General features: G+C 42.3%; 1 protein-coding gene across 12 annotated transcripts in view; it reads right to left on the bottom strand.

The window, feature by feature from the left end:
* The window catches only part of tet3 (tet methylcytosine dioxygenase 3), a 535,430-nt gene that overhangs the window by 114,796 nt on the left and 406,143 nt on the right, over positions 1-14,491 (bottom strand). The window lies entirely within an intron of this gene.

Below are 14,491 nucleotides of genomic sequence, written 5' to 3'. Positions count from 1 at the left end.
ATGTGCAAAATTCAGTAGTCCAGAACATAGGAGAACCAGGATAACATGGCCTATCACTGCCAGCAGCTGCCATAAAGATAAATCAAAAAAAGCTCATTTAAAGAGTAGAAATGTTCCCTCCGGCTACACATTAGTACCACGGGTTTCTGCCAGCCACCATCCCTCCAGAATGTGCCTTGACATGTTTTCCAATCACTCTTTCCTGATCACCCCTTCCCCAGTTGTCACCTCCAGATTGTTTTCCTTTGCCCTCTTCTTCAAGTACTTATCTTAGACTGCTGTTGGCCCCAAAGTAACTTGAAATCCCATAGCTCTTCACTGGCAACCTGCCTTTGGATATGCAGCCGATATTCATAACCTCCTAATTTCTATGAGGCCCAAAGCTCAAAACTGGCTGCCTCTTGGGTCTACCCATTCGAATGCAGGGATCAGATTTCTAACCCTTACTATTGTGCTGAAATCCATGGTTTCAAAATTTGTACTTTTTGAGACAGGTCCTAATTGAAAAGGAAAACTGAACAAGGAAACTGACCCTTCCAGCTTCTAAGAAAACTAATACTGAAACTGAGATTGGAAAGCAAAAGTTCTGGGGAGACTGAAACTGCTTGAAACCATAAAAGGACAGAGAGCCATCAGAATTCAGAGGATGATCCCAGTGGTACAGAACAGACAGGCTGAAGAAGATGGAGGCTCGACCCAGAAACTGAGAATAAAAAAAATCCAGTTACTGCAGCTGTTTCTGTCACTTGAAGATAACATTGATAGATCTATGGCATCCAGATTGTCGTAAACAGAGTTGAGGAGGTTCTGCAGATGTGTGCCATTTTTGGTGAACACTGTGCCCATGAAACTTGGGTTGGGTGTGCACTGCTGTTGGCTGGGGAGTCAGGCTAAACAAGCAGACAAGAAGCTGAAATTCTTTCTGAGGAAGACAGAGTTTTGAGGGCTTTGCTACTGAGATTAATAGTCTCTGTGCTGAGGGGACTGCTGAGCCAATTCATAAGATCCATCTTAGTTGGCATTTAATGTGTGATTTGTAGTTTATAACTGACCACAATTTTCCTGTTATTTAATGTTTAACTTATGCGATTCTGGGTTTTAGTGTATAGGTGGTTACCCAAGATAATATTTAGTTTGCTTTGTTTGACACTTGTATAGCAAAAATTCTTTTCTTTTAAACCGGCAAATCTTGTGGCTTCATTCTTTCAGTAAATTACTGGGAACTCGTATTTCTTTTTTTAAAGATATTACTAGTCTCAGCCGAGATCATAAGAGAATGCTAAGGCAGACAAAGGATAAAATTGTGGATGGGTACCTAAGGCCAAAAAGGGGCCAAGTGAAATGTGAATTTCATGGCTGCCAGATCCTGCCCTTCATAGCAGTTCCAGATCCTGGCAACAGTTCAACATAGACTCTGGTACCTCTCTGTTGGTTCTGAACCCTGGGACTGTTTTCCTAAGCGTTAGGTCCTCTATCAGTTTTTCAGTGATCAGAAACCTGTAAGCTATCCATTCAATACTGATCTAGACAATGCTCTTCTATCATAGATCAGAAATGGAGAAATTTGATGACAATTAAACTGTGTTCAGTACCAATCATAACTCCTTAGATAATGATGCAGTACATGCCTGCATGCAGCGAGACCTAGCTGAGCTGAAGGGTGACAAGTAACATTCACGCCATACAAGTGCCAGGCATTGACCATCTCCAACAAGTGAGAATCTAACGATCTCCCCTTGATATTTAATGGCCTTACCATCAGTGAATCCATGACCCTCAACATCCTGGAGATTACCATTGACCAGAAACTTAAGTGGAGCAGCTACATAAATACTGTGACTACAAGAGCAGGCCAGAGGCTGGGAATTCTACAACGAGTAATTCACCTCTTGACTCCCCAAAGTCTTTTCACCATCTACAAGGCACAAGTCAGGTGATGGAAAACTCTTCAATTTCCAGGATGAGTGCAGTTCCAATAATACTCAAGAAGTTTGACACCATCCAGCACAATGCAGCCTGCTTGACTGGCATCCCATTCACCACCATAAGCACTCACTACCTCCACCACTAGTACGCAGAGGCAGCAGTATGTGCCAGCTGCAAGATTCACAGCAGCAACTTGACAAGGTTCCTTCAACAACACTTCGAAACCTGCAACTTCTAATGCCTGGAAGGACAAGGACAGCAGATGCATGGAAACACTACCACCTGCAAGTTCCCTTCCAAGTCACATATCATTTGGAACTCTTGCCATTCCTTCACTGTCGCTGGGTCAAAATCCTGGAATTCTCTCCCTAACAGCGCTGGGTATGCTTAAACCATATGGATGGCAGCAATTCAAGATGGTGACTCACCACCACCTTCTCAAGGGCAAATCAAGATGAACAATAAATTCTGGTCTTGCCAGCAACACTTACATCCCATGAACAAATAAAAAGAATTGGAAATCTGCTGATAACATAATAAAGTTTTGTATATTTATGTGCTTCCTATCTGTCACACTTTATATGTCCATCTCGGATGTCACCAATATCCAGTGCCAATTCTGGAGTCATACTTGAGTGAAAGAATAAACATATAAAGGCAATATTCTGAGATGGACAGGTAAATTCTTCAAAAACAGCAAATACCAAAGTCACAATTTTTTGGTGCAGATTTTCCCTTTGCTCAGTTTTTGGGTGGCTGGCTAGTGGGCTGTAGATGGAAAATGAGTATCTTATTCAGCCCGTGGGGTCCAGCTTGCTTCAGTATTGAGCATCCTGACTGGCCTCCATGTCCAGAATTTTTTTTTCTGCAGCTCAAAGGAACACATCTATACTTCCTGGTTTCACAAAATTTAGTAAGTACCACCAGCTGATACAATGCACACTACACCTAGTTGAGTTCTAAAATAGTATCTGGATTATACTAACACCATAGAACCCTAATTTAACATCTAAATTAGCAACACACTTGTTTCAGGCAGCCAACCAGACTGCCAATTCTGAGGATCTCAGCAAAATGACAAGAGCCACAATGATGGTGGGAATGGACGGTTAGTTCTTTCTAATGATTATCACTGGGCCAAAGGACTCAAAATTACCCTGGTCAATTGTTTACTCACTGTTGTTTAGACTTTGGACCTTAATGGAGTACACATAAAGGCATAATTTTAACTTTGATGTGTAAAACGTCCAATATCGCATCAGATGTTCGTTACATATCTTTCCCAACTTTCATTTCATTATCTTCAAAGGGCACACTTCATCATTAAAGCATAATAATATATTGTGCATTACATGATAGTATGTACCTGTCCATTCAAAATATTGCATCATCAAACTTTCCATGATAAATATCACAGGGTTCAGTAAGTACTTCGGTGTGTTAATATCGCACTGAGGTCCTCACTTAATTCTATACATGAAACAATCTGAAAATACTATATGTTTCCACCCTGCAAACTGAAGTTGTCAAACTCATTTCGACCTGCAAAGTTCCCTGACCAAACAACAATTAAAGTGAATTCCCGTACTACATTTACTGATAATAATTAGACATTCTTGCCTTAATAGAGCAGACCAGATGAGCACAGCACCACATTTGCTGTAGAATACACTTATGCATTACATGGGATAATACTCCTATTATTAAAATAACAGTGTTGAATCCAACTTACCATAAGCAACACTATAGGTATCTACAAGTATAATTTAAATTGGAACACCACCACCTGGAAGTTCCCCTCCAAGTCACTCACCATCCTGACTTGGAAATATATCGCCGTTCCTTCACCATCACTGGGTCAAATAATTCTGGAACTCCTTCCTAATAGCACTGTGGGTGTACCTACACCACATGGACTGCAGCGGTTCAAGACAGCTCACTGCCACCTTCTCAAGGGCAACTAGGGATGGCCAATAAATGCTGGCCCAGCGAATGAATTAAAAAAATCATATAGCCACTATGATGTCAATTTGGTCATTGCAGCTTATAATGTATTATATGGCAGATGAATTGCAGTATAATGTTAGCTGAGATGACTGCTTTGCTGTCCTATCTCAATTCTCATTGGCATCCCTCCTCCCCCTACCCCATGTCAAAATGTGCAATGGAGTAGCTACCAGTTATTGTGCTTAATACCAGTTGGACAAGCAGTCTTAAATAAAAATAGAAAATGCTGGAAATACTCAGCAGGTTATAGCAACATCAGTGGAGAGAAACAGAGTTAACATTTCAGGTCTGTGACCTTTCATCAGAACTGGGAAAGGTTAGAGATGTAATAGGTTTTGAGCAAGAGGTGGGTGGGACAAGGCAAAAGGAAGGCCAGCGGTAGGGTGAGAGACAGGAGAAATTGAATGACAAATGAGTTAGTCTGACAGAGTCAAAGGGAATGGTGAGGTGCAGGAAAATAAACAAAAGGTGTGTCTAGAGCAGATGTGCTTTTTTTTTATTATTTCAAGGGATGTAGGTGTCAGTGGCTAGGCCAGCATTTATTGCCCATTCCTAATTGCTCTTGAGAAGGTGGCAGTGAGCCGCCATCTTGAACTGCTTCAGTCCATGTGGTGTAGGTACACCCATAGTTCTGTTAGAAAGGGAGTTCCAGGATTTTGACCCAGCGACAGTGAAGGAACGGCAATATAGTCCCAAGTCAGGGTGGTATGTGGCTTGGAGAGGAACTTGCAAGTGATGGTGTTCCCGTGCATCTGCTGCCATTGTCCTTCTAGGTGGTAGAGGTCATGGCTTTAGAAGGTGCTAATGAAGGAGCCTTGGAACAGACCCTTCGGAATGCTTATAAGGAGGAGAAGGGAAGACGTGTTTGGTGGTGGAGGTGGCGGAAAGCAGAAAATGAAAAGTTAAATAAGGAGGCTGGTGGGGTGCAAGGGAAACCTTATTGTGTTTCTGGGATGGAGGGGAAGATGTGAGAGCAGAAGTGTGGGAAATGTGGCAGCGACAGTTGAGGGCCCTGTCAACCACGATGGGGAGGAATCCTCGTTTGAGGAAAAAAGACAGCTCAGAAGTGCTATTGTGAAAGGTTGCATAATCAAAACAGATGCGTTGGGAAAACTAGGAGAGGGTGGAAGGAAGTGTAGTTGAAGTAGCTGTGGGAGTCAGTGGGCTTATGATGAATATTAGTTGATAACCTATCACAGAAATGTAGGCTGAGAAGTCAAGGAAGGGAAGAGCTTCCATGGTCCATGGTGAGGGACCATGTGAGACTAAGAGAAGGGTGGAAACTAGATGCAAAGTTGATGAAGTTTTCTAATTCATGGCTAGGAGTCTTAATTGTTGTGATAGTGTATTGTCAGTATGTTAAATATAATTGTTTAAATATATGTTTATGCTAATATGTACATCATCATAAGGAGTGATACAATATCACGAAATTCCATTCTCTTGCGCAGTTAGTTAGCACATGTAAGCTGAAGCAGCAACAAGTCTCCATTAAAGCTCTGTGTTTAACCTCTATGCCTGCCTTTCAGTTTCATTTGTATTAATCAAGAAAGGTTATGGTGGCAGCAGTAGTGAGTCGACAGCATTGGCCAGCAGTTGAAAATGACAGTTTAAGTTGCAAGATCTATCTGAAGTGCTGCGACCGGGTCATAACTCTCACATTGGGGGAGCAACAGTATAAGAAGAGAATGAAGGCGATTTGGGTGCACTCCAGTTTTGCCCTGACAAAAAAATTAAGGGCGGTTTCAGCCACAGAGATCAGTGCAGCATTGTGTTCTGGTGTAGATTCCTTCCCACTGTCGCCGCACTTGCATACCATTAGCCAAGACTGACACCAGAGCCTTTTGTAGCCTGCAAGCTTGAAGACCGCGCTGCAGCAACACAGCCCAAAGCATAGCTCCTGCTCAGCTCTGCAAACATCGCAGCTCGCTGCAATTTTTAAAGCCAGATTTGTCGCGCATTGGAAGAAAAGGGTAGGCGGCTAGGCAATGGCAGCCAGGTTTCCAGAAATTGACTTTAAAGCATCCGATGTCCCAGGTGAATTCAAACTGTTTAGGCAGAGGATTGAACTATGCTTCTTAGACCACAAGGTTATGGATACAGTGAAGCGTGTTATAAAAATTACGATCGCTATAGGAAATGAAGGTCTGTGCGGAATCAATACCTCAGGTTTATCTGATGCTGACAAGAAGGATCCATCGAAGCTATGGGAAACATCAGAATATCAGCTCAAAATTAAAGTCAATTTCAGAGTACATCATCTCAAACTCATGCGCTGTATACAGAAAGCTGACAATGACTTTGGATGACTTTGTTAACCAATGCAGAGAGAAAACAAAAGAATGAGATGTTGAACTTTTGGAATAAATCCTGGAGTTGGTTATTGCCTCCTATTGAGGCATTACAGAAAGGCCTCCTGGAAAAGCCAAAGGGACACAACATGAAGAGCATATTACAGGGCAGATGCAGATGTGAGGCCATTGTGACTGGGAGAGTGGTTGCAACCTTAGGGACCGGAACATCTGTCAGTATAATATTCAAGGCGCCCAAGCAAAGCATTAACTGCGGACTCTCCCAAAAACCATGTGGATCTCCCCCATACACAGACACATGCAAAGCCTGCAGGCTTAGAGGGCTCTGGGCCAATCTTTGCAGAAGGTGCGGCAGCAGGATTTCGGGGAGGAATCAGATCAGCCTCAAACTGCAGAAGTTCACTACCTATAGGAAAAGGGAGGCAAGACACTTCCAGGCATCGCCAAAAACACAGATGCATCTATGAAATGGGGGAACGCCTGACCAAAATGGATGAGGTGAATCAAGGTGAAGGTACTATAGATATACAGCTGTTTCACACGATCACCTGAGTGGAACAGGTCCAGGCTTTTAACAAAACGGAAGCTTTTGCAACACTCCAGATCAGCTGCCCCAATAAGGTTGGATAGTATCAACTGAGAGTTAAGATTGAGATAGGCGTAAGTGCCAACACCCTACCTTTCCACATTCTCAAGGACATGTACCATAAGGCATGGAAATCTGTTGTCCAACTCACAAGCATGAAGCTTAGGATCTATGGTGGCTCGTCAATAAAGTGCCTAGATTCCCTGGTCCAGGAATGCAGGTACAAAGAGTCAACATGGCCTACTCAGAGTGGATGTATCAGGACCAGCAGGGTTGCTGGCATGCAATGAACTTAAATGGGCACCATCATGAGCTGACCCAGTCTGAAGACCATAGCAGTCAAAACAGGTGCACAATCATTTGAGCAGTACAAGATTTCCAGAGGTTGTACCCGGACTGGCTTGACGTAATTGGAAATTTCCATGGGATGCAGTCCTACACCTTAAAGGTGGATGCTGTAAATCAACCCACCACAAAAAAGCAGCATGAACACTCAAGAAAAGTTTGGATGAAACTGGACAGAATGGAAAAACAAGGCATCATTCGATGAATGTAACATCACATGGATCGGTGCATTTCCATCACTACCGCAATTAAGAAAAATGGTTCAATTTGACTATATTTAGACCCAAGGAGGCCAATCAAAGCCTTAAAGAGATGTCCTCATATGTTACCAATGCTAGAAAAGTTAAATCCAATATTTGCTAGAGCAAAATATTTTTCCAAATTAGACACAAAAGAACGGATATTGGTCTGTGCACTTGTCAAGAGAGTTGCAAGAGTTAACAATGTTTTGGCAGGTTCTGTTTTCCCATTTACCATTTTGGCTGTCAATCAGCCAGGATATATTTCAACAGCATATCGACCTGATAAGGACAAGTCCTGGGCTGTGTGTACACTGCGGATGACATCGCTGGAGTACGATGCATGGCAGAAGAGCATGTCAGAAACCTACACTTGTTAATGGTGACCACCAGATGCAAAGGTTTTATTTTCAACAACAAAAAGTGGCCCATTAAGGCAGATCCCATAAATTTTTCTGTGTCATTTATGCAAGCTCAGGTATCTGCCTAGATCTTGAGAAGATTAAAGACATTCAGTCAATGCTGACACCACAAGGCAAGGACAACTTCCAAAGATGTCTAGGACTATTCAACTTTCTTGCTGCATACATAATGAGTATCTCGAAGAAGGCATTTACACTAAGAGAACTGCTGAAGAAAGGCACGCTATTCCTATAGCAGGACAATTACCAACTGAATTCAATGCATTGAAAAAAGTGCTGTCAGTTGAGTCACGTCTTCAATACTATGACCCTCAGAAGGCAATAACATTATAAGTGGACACAATGCAGAAAAGGTCTTGGTGCTTGTCTTCTTCAAGGCGGTAAGCCTGTCTCATTTGGTTCAAAAAACTTCATCAGCACTAGAAATTACTCAAATATTGCTCGAAAAACTCTTGCTCTTATCTTCGGGATCATCAGGTTCCACACGTACTTATTTGTGAAAGAGTTCATGGTCAAGACAAGTCACAAATCACTGGAGATGACCTGGTGAAAACTTCTCATGAGTGCACCGCCTCTACTCCAGAGGTTACTCATCAAGATTCAGGGCTACAACTGTGATGTTAGATGGTCCTATCATCTGTCCAACCCCGGGAAGGCATGAGATGTACCACTCGACATCCAGGTGGACAGAGTTTGGAGCATGTTTACAACGTAGATCTCATATGCTTCGCTGAAAAAAAGAGAAACTGCAGGGGGGAGACTTAAGGCCCCATGCTCTGAGGTCTGTGGCAGATCACTATAGAGGGTTAGCCTGAGACCATCCAAGAGACTCCTATGGATCTGAGAACATATTGGCCATATCAAGATGAGATTAGTAATTCCAATGGATGATTCCTCAAAGGACACCAAGTACTCATTCTGGTGATACTTAGGCCTGACATACTTGATCAGTTCCACTCTGTGAATAAAGAGGACTTGCTCACAAGTCAGTGTTCTGGCCTAGAATCAGCAAGGACATTGACCAGGAAGTTAAAGAGTGCAATGCATGCCTGGAACACCAAGTCAGTTAGCAGATAGACCCTCTGCATACACCAAAATAGCAACAGATCTGTTCACTGTGGGCAGAGAAGACTATCTGCATGTGACCAACGATTAGTCCAAATTTTCAGTTATTCAGAAGCTTCGGGACACATCGAATGCAGCAGTGGCCAGCACTTTTGGCACAATCTTTAGTCTCATTTTCACCCCGATGGAAGTGGTATCCAACAATGGTCCACAATACATGGAAAAACTGTTCCAGGATATGTGTGAACAAGTGTCCATCAACCACATCGCATCAATGCCTCAATGTGCTTATTCAAATAGGATGGTTGAATATATGGTCAGGACAGTCAAATTGCTGATCAAAAATTGTTTGGAAACTGGGCAAGATACCAAAGTTGCATTATCACATGTTCGCACAATGCTATTAGACTCTGGATTGCCATCACCTGTTGGGATTCTGTTTTGTCAACTGGTGAGAACCACATTACCAAGCCATCATCTCACCAAATCTTTAATGATCAGACTGGTTACATCAGCAACATGATGAGATGAAAGATGCACATGATGTGCATACAGGTGCAGAATTACCACCACTATACATTGGCCAGAGGGTGAAGGTCCTAAATTCACAAGAACAGTCATGGATCCCAGCACAAAGATAAAAGCAAAAAACTGCGGATGCTGGAAATCCAAAACAAAAACAAAAATACCTGGAAAAACTCAGCAGGTCTGGCAGCATCTGCGGATAGGAGCACAGTTAACGTTTCGAGTCCGAATGGCCCAGGATGAAGGAATCAAAAAAGGCTAAAAGGTAGAGATAAAATAATGGATGGAAATACATTTAAAAATAGTGGGAAAAGAAAAATCTATATAAATTATTGCAAAAAAAGTAAATAAAAAAGGGGAAATCGGAAAGGGTGGAGGAGAGAGTTCATGATCTAAAATTGTTGAACTTTATCTGTCAACTGTCCCAGAATATCTGTGATAATCTAATGTCAGCAGTGTAAAAGCTGCTTGTCCTGCTTGCAAGAACTTTACAATCTGATATTTTTCCTCTTAGGCTTCACTACAAAAATCAACAATCATCTTCTGACTAGGCACTTTACAGCCTTCAGGACTGAATATTGAGTTCAACAATTTTGGATCATGGACTCTCTCCTCCACCCTTTCCGATTCTCCCCCCCCCCCTTTTTTTCCCAATAATTTATATAGATTTTTCTTTTCCCACTATTTTTAAATGTATTTCCATCCATTTTTTTATCTCTACCTTTTAGCCTTTTTTGATTCCTTCACCCCACGCCACCCCCACTAGGGCTATCTGTATCTTGCTTGTCCTGCTTTCTACCATTAATTAGCACATTCCTTAGATAATATCACCACTTTCAACACTTCTTTGTCCTTTTGTCTGTGACATCTTTTGGTTCTCTCCACCTATCACTGGCCCTCTATCCAGGTCTACTTGTCCCACCCCCCTCCCTTAAACCAGCTTATATTTCACCTCTCTTCTATTTTTACTTAGTTCTATTGAAGGGTCATTCAGACTCAAAACGTTAACTTTGTTCCTCTCCGCAGATGCTGCCAGACCTGCTGAGTTTTTCCAGATATTTTTGTTTTTATTATGGATTCTAGCACAGGTGTCCAAGATGCTGAAAGAGCCACATTTGTATGAGGTGAACGGTGTGGTACTGCGAAGGAATCAATTTCCCCTCAGGGCACTCTCTGCAAGCCATGTACAAATTGACCAACCAGCATTGCCTATGCCAATGAATTTAAGTTTGAAGCGTTTGTAGTTTTTGTGGTAGGGATTGAGTACAATTAAAGCAATTTGCTGACAAGGTTAATTTCTGATCTTTCCTCTTATTTTTTTCCCAATTGCTAGTCAGAAGCAAAGGACAAAGCATGACAGTAAATGACATGAGCATGATTTATTTGGAATAAGTTTATTTTCTTCTAATCTATCAACTGTCCCAGAATATCTGTGATAATCTAATGTTAGTAGTGTAAAAGCTGCTTGTCCTGCATGCAAGAACTTTACAATCTGATACTTTTCCTCTTAGGCTTCAATACAAAAAATAAATAGAATGCTACCTTTTGTTTTGAGATCCTCCCCAAATATCTGCAAAAAAGTTGTTATGAAAATAATTCCTTGTCTTAAAAATAGTCAAATGTTCTGCTTTCCTGGAATCTTTTGCATTTCCATCCACTTGGATGACTTTATTGAGAAAGAATGGTACCTAACTTTTAATTAATTTCCAAGTACCCATTATTCCCTATCTTAACTTTGTTGTTCTACCATAAAGTATTGTCTTGGGTGTTGTTGAGAGATGAGCCCTTTACTTTGGAATCTGTTGCTGGAATTCTTTGGTTGCTGCTGGTCCAGCACAATCACAGTCTTGATGAGATGCATCTTTTTAGTATGAATATTAACAAAATCTTCTCTTTGTTACAGAGAAGCAGATGAATGGAAATAGATGCAATTAAATTGCATGCTATAGACAAGATGATATTTTTGATAAAAGCAAAAAACTGCGGATGCTGGAAATCCAAAATAAAAATAAAAATACCTGGGAAAACTCAGCAGGTCTGGCAGCATCTGCGGAGAGGAACACAGTTAACGTTTCGAGTCCGTATGATTCTTCAATAGAACTAAGTAAAAATAGAAAAGAGATGAAATATAAGCTGGTTTGGGGGGGGGGGGGGGGGGGGGGGGGTGGAGATAGAGCTGGATAAAGGGCCAGTGATAGGTGGAGGTAGCCAAAAGATGTCATAGACAAAAGGACATAGAGGTGTTGAAGGTGGTGATATTATCTAAGCAATGTGCTAATTAAGGGTAGAAAGCAGGACAAGCAAGGTACAGATAGCCCTGGTGGGAGTGGGGTTGGGTGAAGGGAAGGGATCGAAATAGGCTAAAAGGTAGAGATAAAACAATGGATGGAAATATGTTTAAAAATAATGGAAATAGGTGGGAAAAGAAAAATCTATATAAATTATTGGGAAAAAAAAGGTGGGGATCGGAAAGGGGTTGGGGATGGAGGACAGAGGTCATGATCTAAAATTGTTGAACTCAGTATTCAGTCCGGAAGGCTGTAAAGTGCCTAGTCGAAAGATGAGGCGCTGTTCCTCCAGTTTGCGTTGAGCTTCACTGGAACAATGCAGCAGGCCAATGACGGACATGTGGGCATGAGAGCAGGGTGGAGTGTTGAAATGGCAAGCGACAGGAGGTCTGGGTCATGCTTGCGGACAGACCGAAAGTGTTCTGCAAAGCGGTCACCCAGTCTGCGTTTGGTCTCTCCAATGTAGAGGAAACCGCATTGGGAGCAACGAATGCAGTAGACTAAATTGGGAGAAGCGCAAGTGAAATGCTGCTTCACTTGAAAGGAGTGTTTGGGCCCTTGGACGGTGAGGAAAGGGGAAGTAAAGGGACAGGTGTTGCACCTTCTGTGGTTGCATGGGAAGGTGCCGTGGGAGGGGGTTGAGGTGTAGGGGATGATGGAGGAGTAGACCAGGGTGTCACGGAGGGAACGATCCCTGCGGAATGCCACCGGTGGGGTGAAGGGAAGATGTGTTTGGTGGTGGTATTATGCTGGAGTTGGCGGAAATGGCGGAGGATGATCCTTTGAATGCGGAGGCTGGTGGGGTGATAAGTGAGGACAAGGAGACCCTATCATGGTTCCAGGAGGGAGAGGAAGGTGTGAGGGCGGATGGGAGATGGGCCAGACACGGTTGAGGGCCCTGTCAACCACCGTGGGTGGAAAACCTCAGTTAAGAAAGAAGGAAGACATGTCAGAGGAACTGTTTTTGAAAGTGGCATCATCAGAACAGATGCGATGGAGGCGAAGGAACTGAGAGAATGGGATGGAGTCCTTACAGGAAGCGGGGTGTGAGGAGCTGTAGTCGAGGTAGCTGTGGGAGTTAGTTCGCTTGTAATGAATATTGGTGGACAGTCTATCACCAGAAATTGAGACAGAGAGGTCAAGGAAGGGAAGGGAAGTGTCAGTGATGGACCATGTGAAAATGATAGAGGGGTGGAAATTAGAAGCAAAATTAATAAATTTTTTCAGGTCCAGATGAGAGCATGAAGCAGCACCGAAGTAATCATCGATGTACTGGAGAAAGAGTTGTGGGAGGGGGCCGGAGTAGGACTAGAACAAGGAATGTTCCACATATCCCATAAAGAGACAAACATAACTGGGGCCCATGTGGGTACCCATAGCCACACCTTTTATTTGAAGGAAGTGAGAGGAGTTAAAGGAGAAATTGTTCAGTGTGAGAACAAGTTCAGCCAGACGGAGGAGAGTATTGGTGGATGGGGATTGTTTGGGCCTCTGTTCGAGGAAGAAGCGGAGAGCCATCTGACCATCCCGGTGGGGGATGGAGTTGTAGAGGGATTGGACGTCCATGGTGAAGAGGAGGAGGTTGGGGCCAGGGAACTGGAAATTGTTGATATGATGTAGGGTGTCAGAGGAATCACGGATGTAGGTGGGAAGGGACTGGACAAGGGAAGAGAGAATGGAGTCAAGATAGCAAGAAATGAGTTCCGTGGGGCAGGAACAGGCTGACAAGATCGGTCTGCTGGGACAGTTCTGTTTGTGGATTTTGGGTAGGAGGTAGAAGCGGGCCATCCGATGTTAGGAGACTATCAGGTTGAAAGCTGTGGAAGGAAGATCTTCAGAGGAGATGAGGTCAGTAACAGTCCTGGAAACAATGGTTTGATGTTCAGTGGTGGGGCCATGGTCCAGGGGGAGGTAGGAGGAAGTGTCTGCGAGTTGACGCTCAGCCTCTGCAAGGTAGAGGTCAGTGATATTTTTGATGTTTGTATCATTGCATTCAATGCCAAAAATAACAAAACTTAAAATGCAGTGTGGAACAACACTTTTTCTTCACATTAACAATTTTAATTTATATTAAGGAGTCGATGCCTTCAAGCATGGCCGAAACAACTTGAGGGTAAAAGGAGAAAAAAAAAAACTTACAAATATATATTACAAATACATTTTACACAGTTATTTATAAAATTAATAGCAGTGGGTAACAAAAATACTTGGAAGATCTGGTCTTTATATTATTTCCATCTGAGTGTATTTTATGCCTTGGGTTATTATTGCTCAATTGCATTTCAGTTTTTTATTTCACAATTTTTGTGACGATTGTGTTTGAAACAGTAAATTACAGAAGGTTTTTAGTAAGTCTGAAGCCAATTTAGTGCTTATTTAACTCTCAGAAGGATATGAGAATATACTCTCAGTGTTGTAGCCAGAATGTTTACCTTACAACTGTGTCATTATATTCCCTCAGCATCATAATTTGCTGTGACTCATCCTAATGATTGTTTTGCAGGAGACTTTAAGAACTAATTTGGGATTGAGAAATAATATGGAAATTTAGTGATATCATAGAACAAACATAAGAAAAAATGTACGTGCACTTCTTAAATGACACCTGCCCTGGATCTTGTGCACAGAAATATTGACTCTGTGATGTTGAAGCAGATGTTTCACCCCTTCTGCCATCCACAGTCTCTCTAAAGTAATTGCTGAGGCAGTATACCTACACACCACCATTTTTATTCTTAGAAACTTGTTTCCTTTCAGCAATTAAAAATTATTTGCA

This window comes from Carcharodon carcharias, chromosome 17, assembly GCF_017639515.1.
Source record: "Carcharodon carcharias isolate sCarCar2 chromosome 17, sCarCar2.pri, whole genome shotgun sequence".
NCBI classification, from domain to species: domain Eukaryota; kingdom Metazoa; phylum Chordata; class Chondrichthyes; order Lamniformes; family Lamnidae; genus Carcharodon; species Carcharodon carcharias.
This window is presented reverse-complemented; position numbering and strand designations above follow the sequence as displayed.